The sequence below is a fragment of the Coregonus lavaretus genome (genome assembly GCF_964263955.1).
Source record: "Coregonus lavaretus genome assembly, chromosome: 1".
NCBI classification, from domain to species: Eukaryota; Metazoa; Chordata; class Actinopteri; order Salmoniformes; family Salmonidae; genus Coregonus; species Coregonus lavaretus.
The window spans coordinates 38,674,885-38,702,645 of NC_139988.1; the positions used below are offsets into that span (position 1 = coordinate 38,674,885).

Here is a 27,761-nt window from a genome sequence, read left to right on the forward strand (position 1 = left end):
TATACATGTAGGTGTGTCAGGGAAGCAGCATGGGCCTTGTTTTAACAAACATGCCTGCCTATATTGCCCTCAGGGGTGGACATGGACGGGGACAGAAGGGGGCAAGAAAAGGAGGAGGGAACTTCATTCACACATAGACATTCATTCTATTCCACAAACACACGTCCTTATTAGGCTAGGGGCTTTAAAACAAACAAACAAACCAACAAACAATACCCCATCTATACCCCAGCAGATGTCTCTATTGTCAACAAAAATGTATCACCTCTCTAAACAATAGCATATCTAGCACACCACTCATTAAGCATATGAGAATGAATGGCAACATTGGACAAAGACTGCAGCATAACCTCCCTGTGTTAACAGTAGCTTATCTGGCTGAAAGCAGTAGTGCTATTTGTCCCGAAGCTGACACACACCCAAGAGATCCAAGCATATTGTGTAAATACTGCAGTCAAACTTTTACTCAAAACGGTTGCATACATCTGTACTGTAGGTTCTAAATCCCAGCTGCACTGATATGGATATACCAATCTGGCAACCTCGCAGATAGTTTGGATGACACTAGACACAGAGCAGACCGGTATGTACGTGTTAAATGCTTTTCTTCCACTGTAGTACACTACTACAGTAGTGTTACTCACTGATGCTCAAATGACAGTAACACTTCACTTGTGTGATGAGCAAGAGGACAAATACATTAGTGTCTAGTTTGAGAAACAGGCGCCTCACAGGTCCTCAACTGGCAGCTTCATTAAATAGTACCCGCAAAACACCAGTCTCAATGTCAACAGTGAAGAGGCGACTCCGGGAAATTGACATTCTAGGCAGAGTTGCAAAGAAAAAGCCATATCTCAGACTGGCCAATAAAAATAAAAGATTAAGATGGGCAGTCTGAGATATGGCTTTTTCTTTGCAACTCTGCCTAGAAGTTCAGCATCCCGGAGTCGCCTCTTCACTGTTGACATTGAGACTGGTGTTTTGCGGGTACTATTTAATGAAGTTACCAGTTGAGGACCTGTGAGGCACCTAATTCTCAAACTAGACACTATAATGTATTTGTTCTCTTGCTCAGTTGTGCACCGGGGCCTCCCACTCCTCTTTCTATTCTGGTTAGCGCCAGTTGGCACTGTCCTTTGAAGGGAGAAGTACACAGCGTTGTACGAGATCTTCAGTTTCTTGGCAATTTCTCGCATGGAATAGCCTTCATTTCTCAGAACTAGAATAGACTGACGAGTTTCAGAAGAAAGTTATTTGTTTCTGGCCATTTTGAGCCTGTAATCTAACACACAATTGCTGATGCTCCAGATACTCAACTAGTCTCAAGAAGGCCAGTTTTATTGCTTCTTTAATCAGCACAACATTTTTCAGCTGTGCTAACATAATTGCAAAAGGGTTTTCTAATGATCAATTAGCCTTTTAAAATGATAAACTTGGATTAGCAAACACAACGTGCCATTGGAACACAGGACTGGTGATCGCTGATAATGAGCCTCTGTACGCCTATGTAGATATTCCATTAAAAATCAGCCGTTTCCAGCTACAATAGCCATTTACAACATTAACAATGTCTACACTGTATTTCTGATCAATTTGATGTTATTTTAATTGACAAAAAAAATGTTTTTCTTTCGAAAACAAGGACATTTCTAAGTGACCCCAAACTTTTGAACGGTAGTGTATATTATTTACTATATGTAAAGACAAGATTAAATCAAGAATAGTCTGATGGGTGACAATATTAGCTTATCACTTGTGAATTATATATTATCACTTGTGAATGATGCCCAGCTTAAGGCAGAAACAGCCTTATTTTTGTTTTGTTTTTACTAGTCGCACACCTCATGTAGCCTAGCCCAAAGGCCTAGGGTTGAAGTCGGAAGTTTACACACACTTAGGTTGGAGTCAATAAAACTTGTTTTTCAACCACTCCACAAATTTCTTGTTAACAAACTATGGTTTTGGCAAGTCGGTTAGGGCATCTACTTTGTGCATGACACAAGTAATTTTTCCAACAATTGTTTACAGACAGATTATTTCACTTATAATTCACTGTATCACAATTCCAGTGGGTCAGAAGTTTACATACACTAAGTTGACTGTGCCTTTAAACAGCTTGGAAATTTCCAGAAAATGGTGTCATGGCTTTAGAAGCTTCTGATAGGCTAATTGACATCATTTGAGTCAATTGGAGGTGTACCTGTGGATGTATTTCAAGGCCTACCTTCAAACTCAGTGCCTCTTTGCTTGACATCATGGGAAAATCAAAAGAAATCAGCCAAGACATCAGAAGAAAAATGGTAGACATCCACAAGTCTGGTTCATCCTTGGGAGCAATTTCCAAACGCCTGAAGGTACCACGTTCATCTGTACAAACAATAGTACGCAAGTATAAACACCATGGGACCACGCAGCCATCATACCGCTCAGGAAGGAGACACGTTCTGTCTCCTAGAGATGAATGTACTTTGGTGCGAAAAGTGCAAATCAATCCCAGAACAACAGCAAAGGACCTTGTGAAGATGCTGGAGGAAACAAGGTACAAAAGTATCTATATCCACAGTAAAACAAGTCCTATATCGACATCACCTGAAAGGCCGCTCAGTAAGGAAGAAGCCACTGCTCCAAAACCGCCATGAAAAAGCCACACTACGGTTTGCAAAGATCGTACTTTTTGGAGAAATGTCCTCCGGTCTGATGAAACAAAAATATAACTGTTTGGCCATAATGACCATCGTTATATTTGGAAGAAAAAGGGGAAGGCTTGCAAGCCGAAGAACACCATCCCAACCATGAAGCACAAGGGTGGCAGCATCATGCTGTGGGGGTGCTTTGCTGCAGGAGGGACTGGTGCACTTCAAAAAATAGATGGCATCATGAGGAAGGAAAATTATGTGGATATATTGAAGAAACATCTCAAGACATCAGTCAGGAAGTTAACGCTTGGGTCTTCCAAATGGACAATGACCCCAAGCATACTTCCAAAGTTGTGGCAAAATGGCTTAAGGACAACAAAGTCAAGGTATTGGAGTGGCCATCACATAGCCCTGACCTCAATACTATAGAACATTTGTGGGCAGAACTGAAAAAGTGTGTGCGAGCAAGGAGGCCCACAAACCTGACTCAGTTACACCAGCTCTGTCAGGAGGAATGGGCCAAAATTCACCCAACTTATTGTGGGAAGCTTGTGGAAGGCTACCCGAAACCTTTGAACCAAGTTAAACAATTTAAAGGCAATGCTACCAAATACCAATTAAGTGTATGTACACTTCTGACCCACTGGGAATGTGATGAAATAAATAATTATCTCTACTATTATTCTGACATTTCACATTCTTAAAATAAAGTGTTGATCCTAACTGACCTAAGACAGGGAATTTTTACTAGGATTAAATGTCAGGAATTATGAAAAACTGAGTTTAAATGTATTTGGCTAAGGTGTATGTAAACTTCCGACGTCAGCTGTATATGTTTTGATAACATTTTTAAATTTTAGTCATTTAGCAGACGCTCTTATCCAGAGCGACTTACAGTTAGTGAGTGCATACATTTTTCATACTGGCCCCCCGTTGGAAACGAACCCACAACCTTGGCGTTGCAAGGTTGTGGGTTCGTTTCCCACAGGGGGCCAGTATGAAAAATGTATGCACTCACTAACTGTAAGTCGCTCAGGGGAAGATAAGGTTTGTATCACAACTAAAGTGGCCAAATAACTTCTTAAAATTAAGCACATTAATCCGCTTTATAAAGGTTGTAGAGCCTAACTGGCATACATAAGCAGCGCATGAGTTTCAAGTTTGGGGAAGATAATTTTTACCATAAAAATGCACCTATATAATAAAAGCATTACATGCATAATCGCATTTGTGGTCACTTTTGAGAATGGTGTTTTCCTGCTAATGGAACATTTGCGCGTATAGCCTACTGCCGTGTGCGCATTTCTGCGCTTATAATGTGAAGAAATAAGCTAAAAATTCTGATCCGTTGCGTTAGCCTCATTTTATGCTAGTCGTTTTATTAATTTGGGATCTATCGCATCCCAGACTATGTTTGGAATATTAATTTTTCGAACAGAATAGGTCAACTTTTGTACTATGGGGGATAGTAGATTGACATAGGCTAGTGCTTTTGCTGTTCATTAGGCCTACTCATCATGTTGGCTGACGAAAAGTAAATGTGGACAGTTCTTCCGATATCTTCAATATGCACCTCGGAATTGGATAAGGACGCGTGCAGTTGCGTCCCCGATGTGTCTGTCTCTAGTCTGTGAGAAAGACCAGTCGTGATGGAGAGCCGTGTTGAGCGATGCTTCGGAGAAGGGCTACAAAAGGCATGGATTTTTTTAGGGTGCATTATGGGGATGCCGCCGGGAAATCTGAGGCATTATCAAGTACTTCTCAAATTGTGACTGAGAGACTGACGAAGTGTGTACAGCCTGCGGAAAAAAACAAAGCAGAGCTCATGCCTTTCAAGCGACTTTTTACAACAAATAATCATTAGTCGCATCATGCAGCCTTACAATGTATTAAAAATCAAAACATATATCTGTAGAACAACTAAAGTTACATTAATAACTCTAAATTAAGCATTTAGGAGTACCTATTTCTTTGTTAACCACTCAACACAGAATAGCCGCATGTGCGCACTCCCTCAAATCGTTTGGAGAAAATATCCTTTCTATTTTATTCAGCTTTGTTCAATTGTATTCTGCATCCAATAAAATTATATGAAATAATGCCACGGAATTCTAAGCAAATCTTGTCTGCTAAATGAACTAGTGTATCCCACAGCCATATGGCATAGCCAGATCAGGACCTAACATAAGGACAACTCAGAGTATGCTATTCTGTTCTTCTGAAATAGACTACAAATGTCTTGAGTCAATAAGTATTCAACCCCTATGTTATGGCAAGCCTAAATAAGTTCAGGAGTAAAAAATGTGCTTAACAAGTCAAATAATAAGTTGCATGGGCTCACTCTGTGTGCAATAATACTGTTTAATCAGATTGTTTAATGACTACCTCATCTCTGTACCACACACAATTATCTGTAAGGTCATTCAGTCAAGCAGTGAATTTCAAACACAGATTCAACCACAAAGACCTGGGAGGTTTTCCAATGCCTCGCAAAGAAGGGCACCGATTGGTAGATGAGTAAAAAAAAACAGACATTGAATATCCCTTTGAGCATGGTGAAGTTATTAAGTACACTTTGGATGGTGTATCAATGCACCCAGTCACTACAAAGATACAGTCATTCTTCCTAAGTCAGTTGCCGGAGAGGAATGAAACCGCTCAAGGTTTTCACCATGTAGTTACTCCACAATACTAACGTAATTGACAGAGTGAAAAGAAGGAAGCCTGTACAGCAGTGTCCACCAACCAGTCAATCGCGATCGACTGGTCGATCTTCAAACCATTCCTAGTCAATCACCAAACATTTCTGTAAAAAAAAAAAAACGATAAAGCCTTGCGTTCCTATTTGTTTTTATTCGTTTTGTGTTGTTGGTGGTAGGTGCACTTGATTCAGAAGCCCTAGCGCCAGGAAGGCATTATTCCCATTTTGAACCATTGAATGTGTCTGAAGGTAGAACTCCGCCTACCCGGAAGGCCCAGAGAGCAAATAAAGTGCACCTATAGGCTTACCGCTGGCCAATCACATAGCTCAGATCACCATGTCTGCACAGTTTCCTCAAGCCGTAGACTGTCAGAAGAAGCCTCGAATGCACAGTAAAGTGATACTATGAGATTTCATAACTTTTAAAACCATGACTAGAGAGAGACTCAATGCATACAGCAAAGAGCTGCTGTTGTATCAGTAAGTTCATGTTTAAATTGTTATTAAGCTGTGTCAACACTTTGTTCAACACTTTTATAAGCCATAAAATGAACGTTCTCCCTACTTCCACTCACACTGCAAGCAGCTGCAATGAATGAGTATAGCAAAATGTTCTGATAAGCGTGCGTTGTTATTATTAGCGGCTTGTGTCTTTTTTAATATCAAGGAATGTTTCGCTTTCTCTGGTCATAGGAGTAACAACATGAATTTGTGCATGAGGCAGAAATAATGCAGTGCGACTTGAGTTTCGCCATCAGCTGGAAGACTGTCCCCCGTTTTCTCATGGAGGGAGGGAGAGTGGCGGGACGATGAGTCAGGTGAGATGCAGCCTCACCGCTGCTCCCTCCCTCCCCTCAGACTGACCATGAGATGCAGGCCATCAGTCCAGTAAAAAACAAAAGCAAATTATTATGCTCAGTCAGCTGTGCCTCATACGTAATAAAACAAATTATCTATTACCAGTGTGATCATATACTGTACCTACAATTTTTAAAATATAATTTCAAAATGGTCTGAGAAGAACAACATTGGCAGGGCAATTCAAGCATAGCCAATATGCAGTGATAATGTATTGGGCATATAGCCTACTGTACGAACCTCATTGTTACATAACTGTTCTTAATTGGTTAATGTTGCATAGGCTTCTGTTTTTTAAGTAATGCAAGCTCTAAACCCAACAACTCAGTAATCAATATTTACACTTCAGTCATTTAGCAGACGCTCTTATCCAGATCGACTTACAGTAGTGAGCTCATACATGTCGCCCATGGGAATCAAACCCACAACCCTGGCGTTGCAAGAGCCATGCTCTACCAACTGAGCCACACGGGCCTACGTACAATTTAGTACTAAAAATAACATAAGGTACAATAAAAACAAACAATAAATAAAAATAAGAAATAAGAAGAACACGAGAAGTAAGTAACAGGGTCAGTCAGTTCCAATACCATATTTACAATGTGCAGGGATACTGGAGTGATAGAGGTAGATATGTATAGGGATAAGGTGACTAGGATATGTGATAAACAGAGAAGTAGCAGCGTTTATGATGATTGTATGTGAGTGTGTGTGCGTGAGTGTAGAGTCAGTATAAATGTGTGTGCATGTTGTGTGAAGTGAAGTGTGTGTGTGTGTGTGTGTGTTGGAGTGTCAGTGTGAGTATGTAAAGTCATGTGAGTGTGCATAGAGAAAAATACAAGGTTCAACTCAGATAGTCCGTGTAGCCATTTAGCAGTCCTATGGCTTGGGGATAGAAGCTGTTCAAGACTTGATGCACCGGTACCACTTGCAGTATGGAAGCAGAGAGAACAGTCTATGGCTTGGGTGGCTGGAGTCTTTAAAGATTTTCTGGGCCTTCCTTTCACACTGCCTGATATAGAGGTCCTGGATGGCAGGGTGCTCGGCTCCAGTGATGTACTGGGCTGTCCGCAACACCCTCTGTAGCACAATGCGATTGAGGGCGGTACTGTTGCCATACCAAGTAGTGATGCAGGCAGTCAAGATGCTCTCAATGGTGCAGCTGTAGAACCTTTTGAGGATTTGAGGGCCCATGCCAAACCTTTTCAACCTCCTGAGGGGGAAGAGGTGCTGTTGTGCATTCTTCATGACTGTGCGAGTGTTAGTGGACCAATTTAAGTCCTTAGTGATTTGGACACAGAGGAACTTGAAGCTCTCGACCCGCTCCACTGCAGCCCCGTTGATGTGGAGTGCTAACCCCCCCCATTTCCTGTACTCAACGATCAGCTCCTTGGTCTTACTGACGCTGAGTGAGAGGTTGTTGTCCCGGCACCACACTGCCAGGTCACTGACCTCATCCCTGTAGACTGTCTCATCATCGCCAGTGATTAGGCCTACCACCGTCGTGTCGTCAGCAAACTTGATGATGGTGTTGGAGTCATACGTGGTCACGCAGTCATGGGTGAACAGGGAGTACAGGAGGGGACTAAGCACACACCCCTTTGGGGCACCCGTGTTGAGGGTAAACGTGGCAGAGGTGATGTTGCATAACCTCACTACCTGGGGTCGGCCCGTCAGGAAGTCAAGGATCCAGTTACAGAGGGAGGTGTTCAGTCCCAGGGTCCTAAGGTTGGTGACGAGCTTGGAGAGGACAATGGTGTTAAATTTACATTTACATTTACATTTTAGTCATTTAGCAGACGCTCTTATCCAGAGCGACTTACAGGAGCAATTAGGGTTAAGTGCCTTGCTTAAGGGCACATCGACAGATTTTTCACCTAGTCGGCTCGGGGATTAGAACCAGCGACCTTTCGGTTACTGGCACAACGCTCTTACCCACTAAGCTACCTGCCGCTAAGCTGTAGTCAATGAACAGCATTCTCAAATATGTTTTCCTCTTATCTAGGTGGGTAAGGGCAGTGTGGAGTGCAATTGAGATTGTGTCATCTATGGATCTGTTGGGGCGGTATGCAAATTGTAGTGGGTCTAGGGTGTCTGGGATGATGGAGTTGAGGTGTGCCATAATCAGCCTTTCAAATCACTTCATGATTACAGATGTGAGTGCTTCAGAACATTAGTCATTGTGGCATGAAGTCTTAGAGTTCTTGGGAACAGGAATGATGCTGGTCAGTTTAACATGTGGGGACTACAGACTGGGACAAGGAGAGGTTGAAAATGACCGTAAATATGTCTGCCAGCTTTTCTGCGCATGCTCTGAGAACGCGCCCAGGAATACAGTCCGGTCCGCGGCATTGAGAGTGTTGACCTGATTAAAGACTTTACTCACGTCGGGAGGGCCTTGTATGCTTAATTGTGGGCAGAGTAATAGTGGTCTAGGACTTTATCACCCCTAGTGGCAAAGGAGACGTGTTGATGGAAGATGGGCATCACATGTCTTAATGATGTGGAATTAAAATTGCTTGCAACAAAGAAAGCAGAATCCGGGTGCAAGTTTTCCTGCTTATTTATAGCTTCGGACAGTTCGTTAAGTGCCAGCTTGTTATTTTCTTGTCCTGAGGTGGAATGTCACGATAACAGCTAAAAACTCCCTTGAGAGGTAGAAGGGTCGCATCTGACCATCAGGTATTCCAAGACGGGTGAACGATTGGTCGAGACTTCCACTGCACTCAAGTCAGCACACTATTTGTTGTTGATGAAGAGGCAAACCCCTCCCCTCTCGATTTCCCTGACTCCACTGTCCTGTTCACTTGGTGAATGCTACTCTTTGATACTCTGATCTTCAATGTGTATTGATGTGTATTGATTTAATGCAGGGAAACTTAAATCCGTTCTACCTAATTTCTACCAGCATGTTAAATGTGCAACCAGAGGGGAAAAAACTCTAGACCACCTTTACTCCACACACAGAGACGCATACAAAGCTCTCCCTCGCCCTCCATTTGGCAAATCTGACCATAACTCTATCCTCCTGATTCCTGCTTATAAGCAAAAACTGAAGCAGGAAGCACCAGTGATTCGGTTAATAAAAAAGTGGTCAGATGACGCAGATGCTAAGCTACAGGACTGTTTTGCTAGCACAGACTGGAACATGTTCCGGGATTCTTCAGACAGCATTGAGGAGTACACCACATCAGTCACTGGCTTCATCAATAAGTGCATCGATGATGTCGTCCCCACAGTGACCGTACGTACATACCCCAACCAGAAGCCATGGATTACAGGAAACATCCGCACTGAGCTAAAGGGTAGAGCTGCCGCTTTCAAGGAACGGGACTCTAACCCGGACGCTTATAAGAAATCCCGCTATGACCTCCGACGAACCATCAAACAGGCAAAGAGTCAATACAGGTCTAAGATTGAATCATACTACACTGGCTCTGACGCTCGTCGGATGTGGCAGGGCTTGAAAACTATTACAGACTACAAAGGGAAGCACAGCCGCGAGCTGCCCAGTGACACAAGCCTACCAGACGAGCTAAACCACTTCTATGCTCGCTTCGAGGCAAGCAACACTGAAGCATGCATGAGAGCACCAGCTGCTCCGGACGACTATGTGATCACGCTCTCCGTAGCCGATGTGAGTAAGACTTTTAAGCAGGTCAACATTCACAAGGCCGCAGGGCCAGACGGATTACCAGGACGTGTACTCCGAGCATGTGCTGACCAACTGGCAAGTGTCTTCACTGACATTTTCAACATGTCCCTGACTGAGTCTGTAATACCAACATGTTTCAAGCAGACCACCATAGTCCCCGTGCCCAAGAACTCTAAGATAACCTGCCTAAATGACTACCGACCCGTAGCACTGACGTCTGTAGCCATGAAGTGCTTTGAAAGACTGGTCATGGCTCACATCAACAGCATAATCCCAGAAACCCTAGACCCACTCCAATTTGCATACCGCCCCAACAGATCCACAGATGATGCAATCTCTATCGCACTCCACACTGCCCTTTCCCACCTGGACAAGAGGAACACCTACGTGAGAATGCTATTCATTGACTACAGCTCAGCATTCAACACCATAGTGCCCTCTAAGCTCATCACTAAGCTAAGGATCCTGGGACTAAACACCTCCCTCTGCAACTGGATCCTGGACTTCCTGACGGGCCGCCTCCAGGTGGTAAGGGTAGGTAACAACACATCTGCCACACTGATCCTCAACACGGGGGCCCCTCAGGGGTGCGTGCTCAGTCCCCTCCTGTACTCTCTGTTCACCCATGACTGCATGGCCAGGCACGACTCCAACACCATCATTAAGTTTGCCGACGACACAACAGTGGTAGGCCTGATCACCGACAACGATGAGACAGCCTATAGGGAGGAGGTCAGAGATCTGGCCGTGTGGTGCCAGGACAACAACCTCTCCCTCAACGTGACCAAGACAAAGGAGATGATTGTGGACTACAGGAAAAAAAAGAGGACTGAGCACGCCCCCATTCTCATCGACGGGGCTGTAGTGGAACAGGTTGAGAGCTTCAAGTTCCTTGGTGTCCACATCACCAACGAACTATCATGGTCCAAACACACCAAGACAGTCGTGAAGAGGGCACGACAAAGCCTATTCCCCCTCAGGAGACTAAAAAGATTTGGCATGGGTCCTCAGATCCTCAAAAAATTCTACAGCTGCACCATCGAGAGCATCCTGACTGGTTGCATCACCGCCTGGTATGGCAACTGCTTGGCCTCTGACCGCAAGGCACTACAGAGGGTAGTGCGTACGGCCCAGTACATCACTGGGGCAAAGCTCCCTGCCATCCAGGACCTCTATACCAGGCGGTGTCAGAGGAAGGCCCTCAAAATTATCAAAAACTCCTGCCACCCTAGTCATAGACTGTTCTCTCTGCTACCGCACGGCAATCGGTACCGGAGTGCCAAGTCTAGGTCCAAAAGACTTCTCAACAGCTTCTACCCCCAAGCCATAAGACTCCTGAACAGCTAATCATGGCTACCCGGAATATTTGCACTGCCCCCCCACCCCATCCTTTTTACGCTGCTGCTACTCTGTTAAGTATTTATGCATAGTCACTTTAACTCTACCTACCTCAACTAGCCGGTGCCCCCGCACATTGACTATGCAACGGTACCCCCCTGTATATATAGCCTCCCTACTGTCACTTTATTTTACTGTATATATAGCCACCCTACTGTCACTTTATTTTACTTCTGCTCTTTTTTTCTCAACACTTTTTTGTTGTTGTTTTATTCTTACTTTTTTTGTTTAAAATAAATGCACTGTTGGTTAAGGGCTGTAAGTAAGCATTTCACTGTAATGTCTGCACCTGTTGTATTCGGCGCATGTGACCAATAAAATTTGATTTGATTTGATTTGATTTGATTCCTCTTAATCTGCTTGGTAAGGGCTAGGTTTGTACTAGCTATGCTGATGGACGTTCAAATTTTTTCTCTGCATCAGGTCTCACTGAGACTGGATTACCCAAGAGACATGCTATTCAGCTGCCCATGATAGCCTGATCTGAGTGTAATAGATCCAATTGAAATAACACCGCTTCTAATAATACACTGCTCAAAAAAATAAAGGGAACACTTAAACAACACAATGTAACTCCAAGTCAATCACACTTCTATGAAATCAAACTGTCCACTTAGGAAGCAACACTGATTGACAATACTTTTCACATGCTGTTGTGCAACTGGAATAGACAACAGGTGGAAATTATAGGCAATTAGCAAGACACCCCCAATAAAGGACTGGTTTTGCAGGTGGTGACCACAGACCACTTCTCAGTTCCTATGCTTCCTGGCTGATGTTTTGGTCACTTTTGAATGCTGGCGGTGCTTTCACTCTAGTGGTAGCATGAGACGGAGTCTACAACCCACACAAGTGGCTCTGGTAGTGCAGCTCATCCAGGATGGCACATCAATGCGAGCTGTGGCAAGAAGGTTTGCTGTGTCTGTCAGCGTAGTGTCCAGAGCATGGAGGCGCTACCAGGAGACAGGCCAGTACATCAGGAGACATGGAGGAGGCCGTAGGAGGGCAACAACCCAGCAGCAGGACTGCTACCTCCGCCTTTGTGCAAGGAGGAGCAGGAGGAGCACTGCCAGAGCCCTGCAAAATGACCTCCAGCAGGCCACAAATGTGCATGTGTCTGCTCAAAAGGTCAGAAACAGACTCCATGAGGGTGGTATGAGGGCCCGACGTCCACAGGTGGGGGTTGTGCTTACAGCCCAACACCATGCAGGACGTTTGGCATTTGCCAGAGAACACCAAGATTGGCAAATTCGCCACTGGCGCCCTGTGCTCTTCACAAATGAAAGCAGGTTCACACTGAGCACGTGACAGACGTGACAGAGTCTGGAGACGCCGTGGAGAACGTTCTGCTGCCTGCAACATCCTCCAGCATGACCGGTTTGGCGGTGGGTCAGTCATGGTGTGGGGTGGCATTTCTTTGGGGGGCCGCACAGCCCTCCATGTGCTCGCCAGAGGTAGCCTGACTGCCATTAGGTACCGAGATGAGATCCTCAGACCCCTTGTGAGACCATATGCTGGTGCGGTTGGCCCTGGGTTCCTCCTAATGCAAGACAATGCTAGACCTCATGTGGCTGGAGTGTGTCAGCAGTTCCTGCAAGAGGAAGGCATTGATGCTATGGACTGGCCCGCCCATTCCCCAGACCTGAATCCAATTGAGCACATCTGGGACATCATGTCTCGCTCCATCCACCAACGCCACGTTGCACCACAGACTGTCCAGGAGTTGGCGGGTGCTTTAGTCCAGGTCTGGGAGGAGATCCCTCAGGAGACCATCCGCCACCTCATCAGGATAATGCCCAGGCGTTGTAGGGAGGTCATACAGGCACTTGTTTTAAGGACATAACATCAAAGTTGGATCAGCCTGTAGTGTGGTTTTCCACTTTAATTTTGAGGGTGACTCCAAATCCAGACCTCCATGGGTTGATAAATTTGATTTCCATTGATAATTTTTGTGTGATTTTGTTGTCAGCACATTCAACTATGTAAAGAAAAAAGTATTTAATAAGATAATTTCATTCATTCAGATGTGTTATTTTAGTGTTCCCTTAATTTTTTTGAGCAGTGTATAAGTTTGTAAAGCAAATCAAATCCTATTTTAACTCTCCTTTTTTTTCAGGTAGAAACCCTTGTGTCCTGATTCAACAGACACCTCCCTTGGTGAGTAATGTAAAGTTTCTCCCCTTTCTCTCTTGCTCACACACGTACGCAGTTTCAGAGAAGAGGAAGGTATTTGCCAGTTACACCCATTTCTAACAATGTTTGTTGCAGGAATGATATGACAGACACACAACTTTTGAAAAATATAATATTTTACTTTCTCTTTATTGTCTCTTTACACATACTTACATTTTTGCATTTGCCTTTCTTTTTTAAGACTGCCAAGCTGTACTCAATTGGGGGAACCTCTGTCCGGGAAAATGTCCTCAGCATTATGGAGCGGAATTTTTCTTATAAAAAGTTTTTGAATATTACAATGTGTATTAGGATTAAGCAATACCATTTAGAGATGAGTTAAACATTTTCATTATCCAACTACTGTCTAATTTTGATATCCTCTTTCATAAAATGTTTCAGATTGATGACTAATGAGTTAATGTCCCACTTCAATATAAAGGGACAGAGGAGCAAACATGCCTTTGCTACCACTCGTGTGTGCTCCATTGTAGTTGGTAAGTAAATGTGAGCAGTTGAGACATTTGACATAGACAATAGGACATTTTTTGTAGATTCTGACTGTCAAAGATATTTTACTGTGCGTTACTGTTCTGTCGTGTCCTGCATGCCCACATTATGCCAATCGTTAATTTATTTTCTTCTCTTTTTATGCTTACAGTAAGTGTCATGAAAAGCAATAAAACTCAGGTTGATGTGTTGCGGGCCGCTGGAAATTCCCTTAGGAAGTTCCTAAAATATCCCCCTGACCGCCATGGTGGAGGAGGACGCAAAGTATGTATATGAGCAATTTGCTATTTTTTGAAGATCTATAAGCTATAACTACAATAAAACTTTTTCAACTAGTACCATGGAAATACTTTTAGACAGCTGCTTCCACAAAGTTTCTTCAGGAATGTCCTTTTCTAGTTTTCTTTTAAAATCTCAAATTGATAAAGTTGTAATGCGCTTATTCTCTTCACTGCAGATCTGACCCATCACATAACTCTTCAAGAGGGCCACTACGCTCCAGATCGCCTTCTCTGCTCAGAGGTCCTTGATGAGGATCTACCCCATCACACCACTCTTATTAATCATTCATAAACAAAACAATGGGCCTTTATATACTCTGTGTCCCAATCTTTCTATGCATGTAATGTATGTGGGTGAATTATTAAACAATTACTGTATGCAGATGTGCAAAAAAATGTGCTGTAGATTTCTTTTTGCCATTGCTTTATCTATTTTAAATGTAAGAATATGTTGCAGATTGAAACTTTAATTGGTGCCTATGGAAACAAATAGAAATGTAATGAACAATATTTTCAATATCCAACTTTATCCTCTGCAACACTTTATATAGTAGGTAATAGGCTGTAGTCAGGTGGTCATTAACAGGTTATGATGAGGTCTTAACTATGACCAGTACATTATATACCACATACAGTGGGGGAAAAAAGTATTTAGTCAGCCACCAATTGTGCAGGTTCTCCCACTTAAAAAGATGAGAGAGGCCTGTAATTGTCATCATAGGTACACGTCAACTATGACAGACAAAATGAGAAAAGAAAATCCAGAAAATCACATTGTAGGATTTTTAATGAATTTATTTGCAAATTATGGTGGAAAATAAGTATTTGGTCAATAACAAAAGTTTCTCAATACTTTGTTATATACCCTTTGTTGGCAATGACACAGGTCAAATGTTTTCTGTAAGTCTTCACAAGGTTTTCACACACTGTTGCTGGTATTTTGGCCCATTCCTCCATGCAGATCTCTTCTAGAGCAGTGATGTTTTGGGGCTGTCGCTGGGCAACACGGACTTTCAACTCCCTCCAAAGATTTTCTATGGGGTTGAGATCTGGAGACTGGCTAGGCCACTCCAGGACCTTGAAATGCTTCTTACGAAGCCACTCCTTCGTTGCCCGGGCGGTGTGTTTGGGATCATTGTCATGCTGAAAGACCCAGCCACGTTTCATATTCAATGCCCTTGCTGATGGAAGGAGGTTTTCACTCAAAATCTCACGATACATGGCCCCATTCATTCTTTCCTTTACACGGATCAGTCGTCCTGGTCCCTTTGCAGAAAAACAGCCCCAAAGCATGATGTTTCCACCCCCATGCTTCACAGTAGGTATGGTGTTCTTTGGATGCAACTCAGCATTCTTTGTCCTCCAAACACGACGAGTTGAGTTTTTACCAAAAAGTTATATTTTGGTTTCATCTGACCATATGACATTCTCCCAATCCTCTTCTGGATCATCCAAATGCACTCTAGCAAACTTCAGACGGGCCTGGACATGTACTGGCTTAAGCAGGGGGACACGTCTGGCACTGCAGGATTTAAGTCCCTGGCGGCGTAGTGTGTTACTGATGGTAGGCTTTGTTACTTTGGTCCCAGCTCTCTGCAGGTCATTCACTAGGTCCCCCCGTGTGGTTCTGGGATTTTTGCTCACCGTTCTTGTGATCATTTTGACCCCACAGGGTGAGATCTTGCATGGAGCCCCAGATCGAGGGAGATTATCAGTGGTCTTGTATGTCTTCCATTTCCTAATAATTGCTCCCACAGTTCATTTCTTCAAACCAAGCTGCTTACCTATTGCAGATTCAATCTTCCCAGCCTGGTGCAGGTCTACAATTTTGTTTCTGGTGTCCTTTGACAGCTCTTTGGTCTTGGCCATAGTGGAGTTTGGAGTGTGACTGTTTGAGGTTGTGGACAGGTGTCTTTTATACTGATAACAAGTTCAAACAGGTGCCATTAATACAGGTAACGAGTGGAGGACAGAGGAGCCTCTTAAAGAAGAAGTTACAGGTCTGTGAGAGCCAGAAATCTTGCTTGTTTGTAGGTGACCAAATACTTATTTTCCACCATCATTTGCAAATAAATTCATTAAAAATCCTACAATGTGATTTTCTGGAATTTTTGATGAAAATTACAGGCCTCTCTCATCTTTTTAAGTGGGAGAACTTGCACAATTTGTGGCTGACTAAATACTTTTTTTCCCCACTGTAGTAGTGGTAAGAATTGGTCGTATGGTGGTCAGAAAACCAGTTTGCGACCAGATTTCATAAAAAGATGTCATACTGACGTCTTTTCAACCAGGGAACAGGGTTGCCATGTCTGCAATTTTCTAGCCAATTATGTTGCAGGTGAAAATGTATTGGTCGCGGGTTGTAGGGTTTTGGGCTACTTCTAAGTTACACTGCGGCCGCCATGGCATTTCTCTTTAAAAATATATGTATATATTTAACTGTGACCTGCTGCTGCTGACTATCAGGCTGTGAGGCCGGCTGTTGCTGAGTGAGTGAGTGGTGTGGAGGACTTAAGGAGTGTGTGACTAGCATGTGAACGCTGCAAGAGTCCACTATTGGCTGAGTCACGTAAGTGAGGAGACAAGTTCTACAGCTGCACCATCGAGAGCATCCTGACTGGTTGCATCACCGCCTGGTATGGCAACTGCTCTGCCTCCGACCGCAAGGCACTACAGAGGGTAGTGCGTACGGCCCAGTACATCACTGGGGACAAGCTTCCTGCCATCCAGGACCTCTATACCAGGCGGTGTCAGAGGAAGGCCCTCAAAATTGTCAAAGACTCCAGCCACCCTAGTCATAGACTGTTCTCTCTGCTACCGCACGGCAAGCGGTACCGGAGCACCAAGTCTAGGTCCAAAAGGCTTCTCAACAGCTTCTACGCACAAGCCATAAGACTCCTGAACAGCTAATCATGGCTACCCAGACTATTTGCACTGTGGCAAATAAAATTTGATTGGATTTGATTGCAGCACGCACGCATATCGTGACAACATTTTACCAGTTGTAGGTAGGCTACAGTGAGGGAAAAAAGTATTTGATCCCCTGCTGATTTTGTACGTTTGCCCACTGACAAAGACATGATCAGTCTATAATTTTAATGGTAGGTTTATTTTAACAGTGAGAGTAGGAATAACAACAAAACAATCCAGAAAAATGCATGTCAAAAATGTTATAAATTGATTTGCAAATTAATGAAGAAAATAAGAATTTGACCCCTCTGCAAAACATGACTTAGTACTTGGTGGCAAAACCCTTGTTGGCAATCACAGAGGTCAAACGTTTCTTGTAGTTGGCCACCAGGTTTGCACACATCTCAGGAGGGATTTTGTCACACTCCTCTTTGCAGATCTTCTCCAAGTCATTAAGGTTTCGAGTCTGACGTTTGGCAACTCGAACCTTCAGCTCCCTCAACAGATTTTCTATGAGATTAAGGTCTGGAGACTGGCTAGGCCACTCCAGGACCTTAATGTGCTTCTTCTTGAGCCACTCCTTTGTTGCCATGGCCGTATGTTTTGGGTCATTGTCATGCTGGAATACCCATCCACGACCCATTTTCAATGCCCTGCCTGAGGGAAGGAGGTTCTCACCCAAGATTTGACGGTACATGGCCCTGTCCATCGTCCCTTTGATGCGGTGAAGTTGTCCTGTCCCCTTAGCAGAAAAACACCCCCAAAGCATAATGTTTCCATCTCCATGTTTGACGGTGGGGATGGTGTTCTTGGGGTCATAGGCAGCATTCCTCCTCCTCCAAACACGGCGAGTTGAGTTGATGGCAAAGAGCTCGATTTTGGTCTCATCTGACCACAACACTTTCACCCAGTTCTCCTCTGAATCATTCAGATGTTCATTGGCAAACTTCAGACGGGCCTGTATATGTGCTTTCTTGAGCAAGGAGACCTTGCGGGCGCTGCAGGATTTCAGTCCTTCACGGCGTAAAGTGTTACCAATTGTTTTCTTGGTGACTATGGTCCCAGCTGCCTTGAGATCATTGACAAGATCCTCCCGTGTAGTTCTGGGCTGATTCCTCACCGTTCTCATGATCATTGCAACTCCACGAAGTGAGATCTTGCATGGAGCCCCAGGACGAGGGAGATTGACAGTTCTTTTGTGTTTCTTCCATTTGCGAATAATCGCACCAACTGTTGTCACCTTCTCACCAAGCTGCTTGGCGATGGTCTTGTAGCCCATTCCAGCCTTGTGTAGGTCTACAATCTTGTCCCTGACATGCTTGGAGAGCTCTTTGGTCTTGGCCATGGTGGAGAGTTTGGAATCTGATTGATTGATTGCTTCTGTGGACAGGTGTCTTTTATACAGGTAACAAACTGAGATTAGGAGCACTCACTTTAAGACTGTGCTCCTAATCTCAGCTCGTTACCTGTATAAAAGACACCTGGGAGCCAGAAATCTTTTTGATTGAGAGGGGGTCAAATACTTATTTCCCTCATTAAAATGCAAAATCAATTTATAACATTTTTGACATGCGTTTTTCTGGATTTTGCTGTTGTTATTCTGTCTCTCACTGTTCAAATAAACCTACCATTAAAATTATAGACTGATCATGTCTTTGTCAGTGAGCAAACGTAAAAAATCAGCAGTGGATCAAATACTTTTTTCCCTCAATGTATTTAGATTATTATTATGGAAACAACCTTTTTTCCAAAAAACATATTAACACGATAGAACTGATGCGCATCAATAAATAATGGCGACAAAGCACTAGAAAACGACTTTGGGCGCACTAGAGCTCATTAGATAAATTCGCACAGAGGTGGTCTAAACTCCATTCTAATGTCGACTTTGCTTATGGAAAATGGTATCAAGCGAAGTGTCTTGGTGGCTGCGCAAGTGGAAATCTGAAATGGAAGTTATGGAACTCCCTTGCACGCTTCTGTTATGGGGAAAAGTCCTGACTGGAACTGACATTAAATGTGGAGAATGATACATCTGTTGGCCACAAAGTAGCCTATTAATTTATATGCCATTGTAGTCTACTATAGGCTAACATTTGATACAATAAATATTTTGAAATGACAATATCACTGGAGTCATTGCAAATCAATTTGTGCCTATTGTGTAGCATAGCCCGGAGCTATTAAACAGATTTTATAAATAGCCTATAACTTCAGTTTATTGTTGTTGTAGCCTTGTGTTATTATGCAATTATTAATGGCCATGTTTAGTTAATTAAATTGGACGTCATGAAAGCTCTATCACAATTGCCGATCAGTTGTTAGAACGCATTAGATTGAGGTTAACAGTCAGTCAGATTAGGCTACAGGTAAAAAATAAAATAAAAAACACTGGCTGTTGTTGACAAGCATATTCAGTTCATATACATATTATTCATATTTAATACAGTAATTGAAATTACGACCCCATCCTCAGTAGGCCATTCCAGCAGGCTATTGGGAAACGCCTCGCTATTCATGTTGAATAAATTAGTCAGTCATTTTGGACTAAGCAAGCTGCTAAATTGTTCAGTTTACATCTTGCCTACACCTTGCCTACGCTACTGAAATGAGATGTAGGCCTATCATGGGCTATAGGATACCTGCATCTAGCTAAGCAAACCATGGCAAAGTTGAATTAGAATCATAAACCCAGATTTCCTGTCTGTAGTCTACAGTCGTGGTCAAAAGTTTTGAGAATTACACATATTAATTTTCACAAAGTCTGCTGCCTCAGTTTTTATGATGGCAATTTGCATATACTCCAGAATGTTATGAAGAGTGCCATGAAAATGAACTTAATCCCAAAATAACATTTCCACAGCATTTCAGCCCTGCCACAAAAGGACCAGCTGACATCATGTCAGTGATTCTCTCGTTAACACAGGTGAGAGTGTTGACGAGGACAAGGCTGGAGATCACTCTGTCATGCTGATTAAGTTAGAATAACAGACTGGAAGCTTTAAAAGGAGGGTGGTGCTTGAAATCATTGTTCTTCCTCTGTTAACCATGGTTATCTGCAAGGAAACATGTGCCGTCATCATTGCTTTGCACAAAAAGGGCTTCACAGGCAAGGATATTGCCGCTAGTAAGATTGCACCTAAATCAACCATTTATCGGATAATCAAGAACTTCAAGGAGAGAGGTTCAATTGTTGTGAAGAAGGCTTCAGGGCGCCCAAAAAAGTCCAGCAAGCTCCTTAAGTTGATTCAGCTGCGGGATCGGGGCCCCACCAGTGCAGAGCTTGCTCAGGAATGGAAGCAGGCAGGTGTGAGTGTATCTGCACGCACACTGAGGCAAATACTTTTGGAGGATGGCCTGGTGTCAAGAAGGGCAGCGGGGAAGCCACTTCTCTCCATGAAAAACATCAGGGACAGACTGATATTCTGTAAAAGGTACAGGGATTGGACTGCTGAGGACTGGGGTAAAGTCATTTTCTCTGATGAATCCCCTTTCCGATTGTTTGGGGCATCCGGTAAAAAGCTTGTCCGGAAAAGACAAGGTGAGCGCTACCATCAGTCCTGTGTCATGCCAACGGTAAAGCATCCTGAGACCATTCATGTGTGGGGTTGCTTCTCAGCCAAGGGACTGGGCTCACTCTGTGACGAGGTGTGAATGAAGGAGTCAGGCGCAGGAGGTAAAATACCGAAGTCCAGAGTTTATTACGTTTACATAAATCAAACACCCCAAGCGTCAAACGAAACTATTACAAGGGAAAACATCCACCTTGGCATAAACACAGTGAATAGTAGCTCAACCGAGCTACTCGCTCTCACAACAAACAATCACTCACAAAGACAAGGGGAACAGAGGGAACACTTATACACATACTAATTAGGGGAATGAGCACCAGGTGTGTGTGATTGACAAGACAGGACAAGTGGAGTGATGAGAATGGGATTGGCAGTAGCTAGTACTCCGGTGACGACGAACGCCGAAAACTGCCCGAACCTGGAGGGGGGGCAGCCTCGGCGGAAGTCGTGACAGTACCCCCCCTGACCCCGGCCTCGGGGACGGCCAGGAGGACACGGAGCAGGGCGAGTCGGATGGCGATGGTGGAAATCCCTCAACAGGGAGGGATCGAGGATGTCCCGCATTGGAACCCAGCACCGTTCCTACGGACCGCCCCTTCGAGCCAATGTCTCCACACCGTCAAAGCTCGGACAACAGCCAGCAGCTCCCAATCACCAACGCCATAGTTTTACTCCGCCGAGCTGAGCTTCTTAGAAAAGAAGGCACGGGGCGGAGCTTGGGTGATGTGCCCGAGCGTTGGGATAAGACAGCTCCCATCCCTACCTCGGACGCATCCACCTCCACTACGAACGGTAGTAATGGATTGGGGTGAGCCAGTACCGGGGCTGAGGTGAACAGACTCCGCAATCTACCGAAGGCCAAATCAGCCTCAGCAGACCAGCGGCGCCGGGACGGCCCACCCTTCAACAAGGAGGTAATGGGAGTTGCGACCTTGCCAAAGCCCTGAATAAACCTTCGATAGTAGTTGGCAAAGCCAAGGAAGCACTGCACCTCCTTTATGTGGTTGGAGTCTGCAAATTACGCACGGCTGCAATGCGGTCTCCCTCCATCTCCACACCTGTGGTGGTAATGCGATATCCGAGGAAGGAGATTGACTGGTGGAAAAACTCACACTTCTCTTCCTTGGCATAAAGATCATTTTCCAGCAGTCAGACCAGTACCTTGCGAACCAGGGACACATGCTCGGCGTGCGTAGCGGAATACACCAGGATGTCATCGATGTAGACCACCACACCACGACCAAGCATGTCCCGAAACACCTCATTCACAAAGGACTGGAAAACGGATGGAGCATTCATCAAACCGTAGGGCATCATCAGGTATTCATAATGCCCCGAGGTTGTGCTGAATGCTGTTTTCCACTCATCCCCTTCCCGAATACACACCAGGTTGTAGGCACTCCTGAGGACTAATTTGGTGAAAAAACGGGCCCCATGCATTGACTCAATCACTGAAGGAATGAGAGGAAGAGGATAACTAAATCGTACAGTCACATTATTCAGTGGTCGATAATCAATGCACGGGCGTAAACCGCCATCTTTCTTCTTCACAAAGAAGAAACTCGAGGAGGCAGGTGAAATGGAGGGACGTATATACCCCTGGCGCAGGGACTCAGTGACGTATGTTTCCATAGCCTCCGTTTCAGCCTGCGACAGGGCTGACTGGGAGGTACAGCATCTACCTGAAGGTTTATCGCGCAATCCCCCTCCCGATGAGGTGGTAATTTAGTTGCTTGCGTCTTGAAAAACGCGAGCGCCAGATCATGGTATTTGGGGGGAATGTGCACGGTGGGGGTACCATCTGGACTTTCCACCGTGGTCGCACCAACGGAAAAACCTAGACACCTACCCGGACACTCACGCGACCACCCAGTAAGAACCCTCTGCAGCCATGAGAAATTGGGGTTGTGAAGGGCTAACCACGGGATACCCAAGACTACAGGGTAAGCAGGAGACTCAATAATCATAAAGGTGATCTGCTCAACATGCGTCTCCTGCGTAATCATGGTGACTGGTACCGTAACTTCCTTAACAAACCCGGACCCTAAAGGTCGACTACCAAGTGATCTGATGGGGAGTGGAATGGTTAGGGGAACCAATGAAATGCCTTGATGGCGTGCAAATGCCCTGTCCATAAAATGTCCAGCTGCGCCTGAATCGACTAGCGCCTTACACTGGGAACCTACCAAGTGATCGGGAAAGGAGATAGATAAAGTACAGTGCGCCGCAAAGGGCTCTGAACACGTTTGGGTGTTCGCTACCTGGGGTGATGCGTGAGTACCCTGCCTACCGCCTCCAGACCCAAAAGAACGTTGACTGCGACGTGAGGTGGATTGTCGCTGTCCTCCTGCGCTCTCTCGACTGGCGGCTCCCCCCAGCTTCATCTGCTCGGGGTCAGAGTCGTCCGGAGTGGGAATGGGCAGACCCCTACCAGGACGGCATCTGGCTGCCAGCAGATTGTCCAGCCGGATGGCCATGTCCACCAGTTGGGAGAACGATAGCATGGCATCCCGGCAGGCTAGCTCCCGTCGGAAGTCCTCCCTTAGGTGGCACCGGAAATGGTCGATCAGGGCCCGCTCGTTCCACCCGGACCCCGCTGCCAGCGTCCGGAACTCCAGCGCGTAGTCCTGAGCAGTCCTCGTCCCCTGCCTCAGATGAACCAGTCGCTCGCCCGCAATTCGACCCTCAGACAGGTGATCAGAAACGGCACGAAAGAGGCGAGCAAACTCCCCGTAGTCCTCCAACGCGGTACCTCCCTCGTTCCACACCGCGTTGGCCCACTCCAGGGCTCTCCCACAAAGGCCGGAGCCCCGGGAGCGGGAGAAGGTATCCGTCCTCGTTTCCTGCCTTTGTGGGAGAGCCCTGGAGTGGGCCAACGCGGTGTGGAACGAGGGAGGTACCGCGTTGGCCCACTCCAGGGCTCTCCCACAAAGGCAGGAAACAAGGACGGATACCTTCTCCCGCTCCCGGGGCTCCGGCCTGATGCTGGAGAAATACAACTCCAGTTGGAGTAGGAATCCCTTACATCGTGCTGCCGTCCCATCAAACGCCGGTGGCCGGGATATCTGGATCCCTCCAGGGACTGGGTTGTAGGTGGCTGGATCCAGTTGACCAGCTGGTCTTGATAGATCGGATCCTCTCCTCTCCAGGCGTTCTACCACTTGAATAACCCGATCCATCGCTTCCCCCAAGCTGGCCAACATCGAGGAATGCTCCTGGACCCTTGCCACAACTCCAGGCATGCGGTCTTTTCCTGCTGACTCCATATCAGATCAGGTGAGTGATTCTGTGACGAGGTGTGAATGAAGGAGTCAGGCGCAGGAGGTAAAATACCGAAGTCCAGAGTTTATTCCGTTTACATTAATCAAACGCCCCAAGCGTCAAACGAAACTATTACAAGGGCAAACATCCACCTTGGCATAAACACAGTGAATAGTAGCTCAACCGAGCTACACGCTCTCACAACAAACAATCACTCACAAAGACAAGGGGAACAGAGGGATCACTTATACACATACTAATTAGGGGAATGAGCACCAGGTGTGTGTGATTGACAAGACATGACAAGTGGAGTGATGAGAATGGGATCGGCAGTAGCTAGTACTCCGGTGACGACGAACGCCGAAGCCTTCCCAAACCAGGAGGGGGGGCAGCCTCGGCGGAAGTCGTGACACACTCACAATTTTGCCTAAGAACACAGCCATGAATAAATAATGGTACCAACACATCCTCCGAGAGCAACTTTTCCCAACCATCCAAGAACAGTTTGGTGATGAACAATGTCTTTTCCAGCATGATGGAGCACCTTGCCATAAGGCAAAAGTGATAACTAAGTGGCTCGGGGAACAAAACATCAACATTTTGGGTCCATGGCCAGGAAACTCCCAAGACCTTAATCCCATTGAGAACTTGTGGTCAATCCTCAAGAGACGGGTGGACAAACAAAAACTCACAAATTCTGATAAACCCCAAGCATTGATTATGCAAGAATGGGCTGCCATCAGTCAGCATGTGGCCCAGAAGTTAATTGACAGCATGCCAGGGCGGATTGCAGAGGTCTTGAAAGGGTCAACACTGCAAATATTGACTCTTTGCATAAACTGAATGTAATTGTCAATAAAAGCCTTTGACACTTATGGAATGCTTGTAATTATACTTCAGTGTACCATAGTAACATCTGACAAAAATAGCTAAAAACACTGAAGCAGCTAACTTTGTGAAGACCAATACTTATGTCATTGTCAAAACTTTTGACCACGACTGTATGCCTATTGAAATGAAAAGTAAATCTTGCAAATGGCCATTTATAACTGTTTGTAGTCTTAACATCTGGCACATAATAAATGCACAATTGCCAGAAAATAGCCTATGTTTTATTTTATTTTTATTTTTTTGTCCATGTGTTCCTTGCTCAGAGATTTCTAGATCCTCTGTCCAACTTTCATCACTCAAACTCTCCTGTCAGATTTATCTATAGTTATGCACATGGGCAAAAGGGATTTATTTACAATTATAAACCGGGTTCGAGCCCTGAATGCTGTTTGGCTGAAAGCCGTGGAATATCAGACCATATACCACTGGTATGAAAAAATATATATTTTTACTGTTCTAATTATGTTGGTAATCCATTTATAATAGCAATAAGGCACCCCGGGGGTTTGTGGTATATGGCCAATATACCATGGCTAACTGCTGTATCCAGGCACTCCTCTTTGCATCATGCTTAAGAACAGCCCTTAGCCTTGGTATATTGGCCATACACCATACCCCCTCGTGCCATATTGCTTAATCATAGCAGTCAAACAAGTTAAATCGACATCCATTGATGGAAAATGATCTGGCAAGTTTAATAAGGGTGAATTATCTTTTATCTTGAGACATATTCAAACTCCTTTATTATGTCACGTCATAGCTAGCAAGAACCGAATGTTGCTTCTAATGTTGTTACAAGTTACATTGATATTCCTTCTTAATTGGCTCGATAGCGTTATGGAAAAAGGGTTTAGTGTATAAATGTGGCAACTCCTCTCTTGCTGCAGGAAAACACAATTTGGCTAGTTTTCTGGCCTTTTGGGCGGGTTTTGAGTGGTCATTGGCTAGACCTGGCAACCCTGACTGGGAAAGGTCACACAACCTGACACCCAAAACAATCTTGAAATGTGACATCAAGTCTACCCTTATAAAAAAGATTACAGTTTTGAAACTGCAGTAAAAGTGCAGTAACTGCAGTCGACTGTGGTATTTTGGAAGCAGTAGTTGCAGAATAACTGCAGTGTACTGCAGTTGTACTGCACTGTAACTGCAGTTACACTGCAAAATTACTGTAGGAAAAAAATATTTATTTTGGATGCAGTATTTGCAGCATACTGCAGTTAAGACTGCACTTTAACTGCAATCTTTTTTCGTAAGGGTATATCACTATAGTCCATCTATTTGGAGTGCTGCTGAAGCCAAAATACATGCATAAACGTAGAGGAAATAATTTCCAAAACTGTGCTACAGTCATTTTTTGGTAGAATAAAGACTAAAGTATCAGTGAAAGTTCCAGAATCAGTCAGAGGATGTGGAGAGCACTGCCACGTCTTCGCCACTCCCCCGCATGGAAGTTTCTCGGGATGTGAGTAGCCTATGTGAATGCTGTTATTGCTCTACCTGCAACCGGTAAGAAACTAATGAAAAATACTTACACCTGAAATACTTTCTGGAGATTCTGACAGCTTGTTATTTCAGCAAGTCAGCCCCGACAGTCAATAAACATCAGTGGGCTACACACGTATACTTTGTAACAACTTCTTTAAGAAATTACCTGCTAATATATAACAAACAATGGTAACAAATCACTTTAACAACAGTAAACGCCACGATATAATGTTTATTAGTTTTAGCAACCGAAGTCTTGTAGCTAACTTTTCCTTTTGATAGACTACTAAAGGCACGGTATATTCATATATCCATTGTCAAATATAGCCTTCTACAATAAAGCAATATATGGAATAAAACAAACAAACATCATAGCTTTAAATAAAATAAATAAATAAAAATAGCTTTCTAGAGGCAGAGATAACGCAGGCACAGTCGTGTGTAAATAAAGTCATACTCACGTTGCATCGGAATTTAAGGCAGTGGGTTTGGAATAGATGCCGGAATGTATAGATTTTGTGTGTAAAGTACTCTACAAATAAATAAATGGCAAGACCAGTTTGAATGATAGAATAGAGACAGACTTTAAGCAACAGACAATCACACATTGGACATGCAACGCGTTTGTAGAGAAAGTTATTGGTCTATTGATAATGCAGATGCATGCAGATGAAGGGTCCCATCCAATATGGTGATCAAACTAAACACTAGGCTATGTTTAGACAAACAGATAATTGTCAACATGCAAACAAACATGAATCATTACCGAAATGATGAGAGAACTTGTCTTGGAACGGTGGCACAAAACAGTCCGGTAGTCAAAATGTATCTCCAGCTCCTGCTCGTAAGCTCTCCATAGGTGTCTCCCTGCTTAGTGCTTTGGTACGGTTTAGGACAGCCCCAACCTCCAGTCGCTCTTATTCGCGTTGTTTGATCGGTCCTCGGCTCGCCATCTGGCGGCTGGTTCTATCCTCAGAAAATGCTACGTGCAAAGGCTCACAAATGCACTCGACCCTAGTTTGGGACACTCCTGGAGTATCCTTCAGGGGTTCTTCAAATTGAAACTGTGGGGGAACCCCTAAAAGTTAACCCTTTAAAATAGTTCTTCAAAGAACCCCTTTTGATTAATCCCCCCCCCCCCCCCCCCCCACACACACACACACACACATTATTATTATTATTATTATTATTAATACACATAACAATAACCAATTACGACAATAACACACTATTTTAGTTGGCAGTATTTATTTTATTATGATTTTAGTGGCAAAGCAAAATAAAAAAATCTAAATATGAGGTAAAAATCCCAGCAGAGCCACAAGTCCAATGGGTATATCCTCTGGCGTGTTGATGCTCTCCGTATCCATAGTGTTGGTCCTGTCATCTTCAGGACAGGAATACCGGCTTACTTAACGGAGGAATAAA

General features: G+C 44.4%; 1 protein-coding gene across 2 annotated transcripts in view; it reads right to left on the reverse strand.

Moving 5' to 3' along the window:
* Positions 1–27,194, reverse strand: part of LOC311129272 (prolyl 4-hydroxylase subunit alpha-1-like) — a 41,998-nt gene extending 14,804 nt beyond the window's left edge. The window contains exon 1 of one of the 2 annotated variants that reach the window (XM_084161562.1): positions 27,100–27,194. The gene's annotated coding sequence lies outside the window, so the exon portion shown is untranslated. The remainder of the gene's footprint in view (positions 1–27,099) is intronic. The other variant, XM_084161561.1, reaches the window with a different exon arrangement.
* Positions 27,195–27,761: the final 567 nt, after the last annotated feature.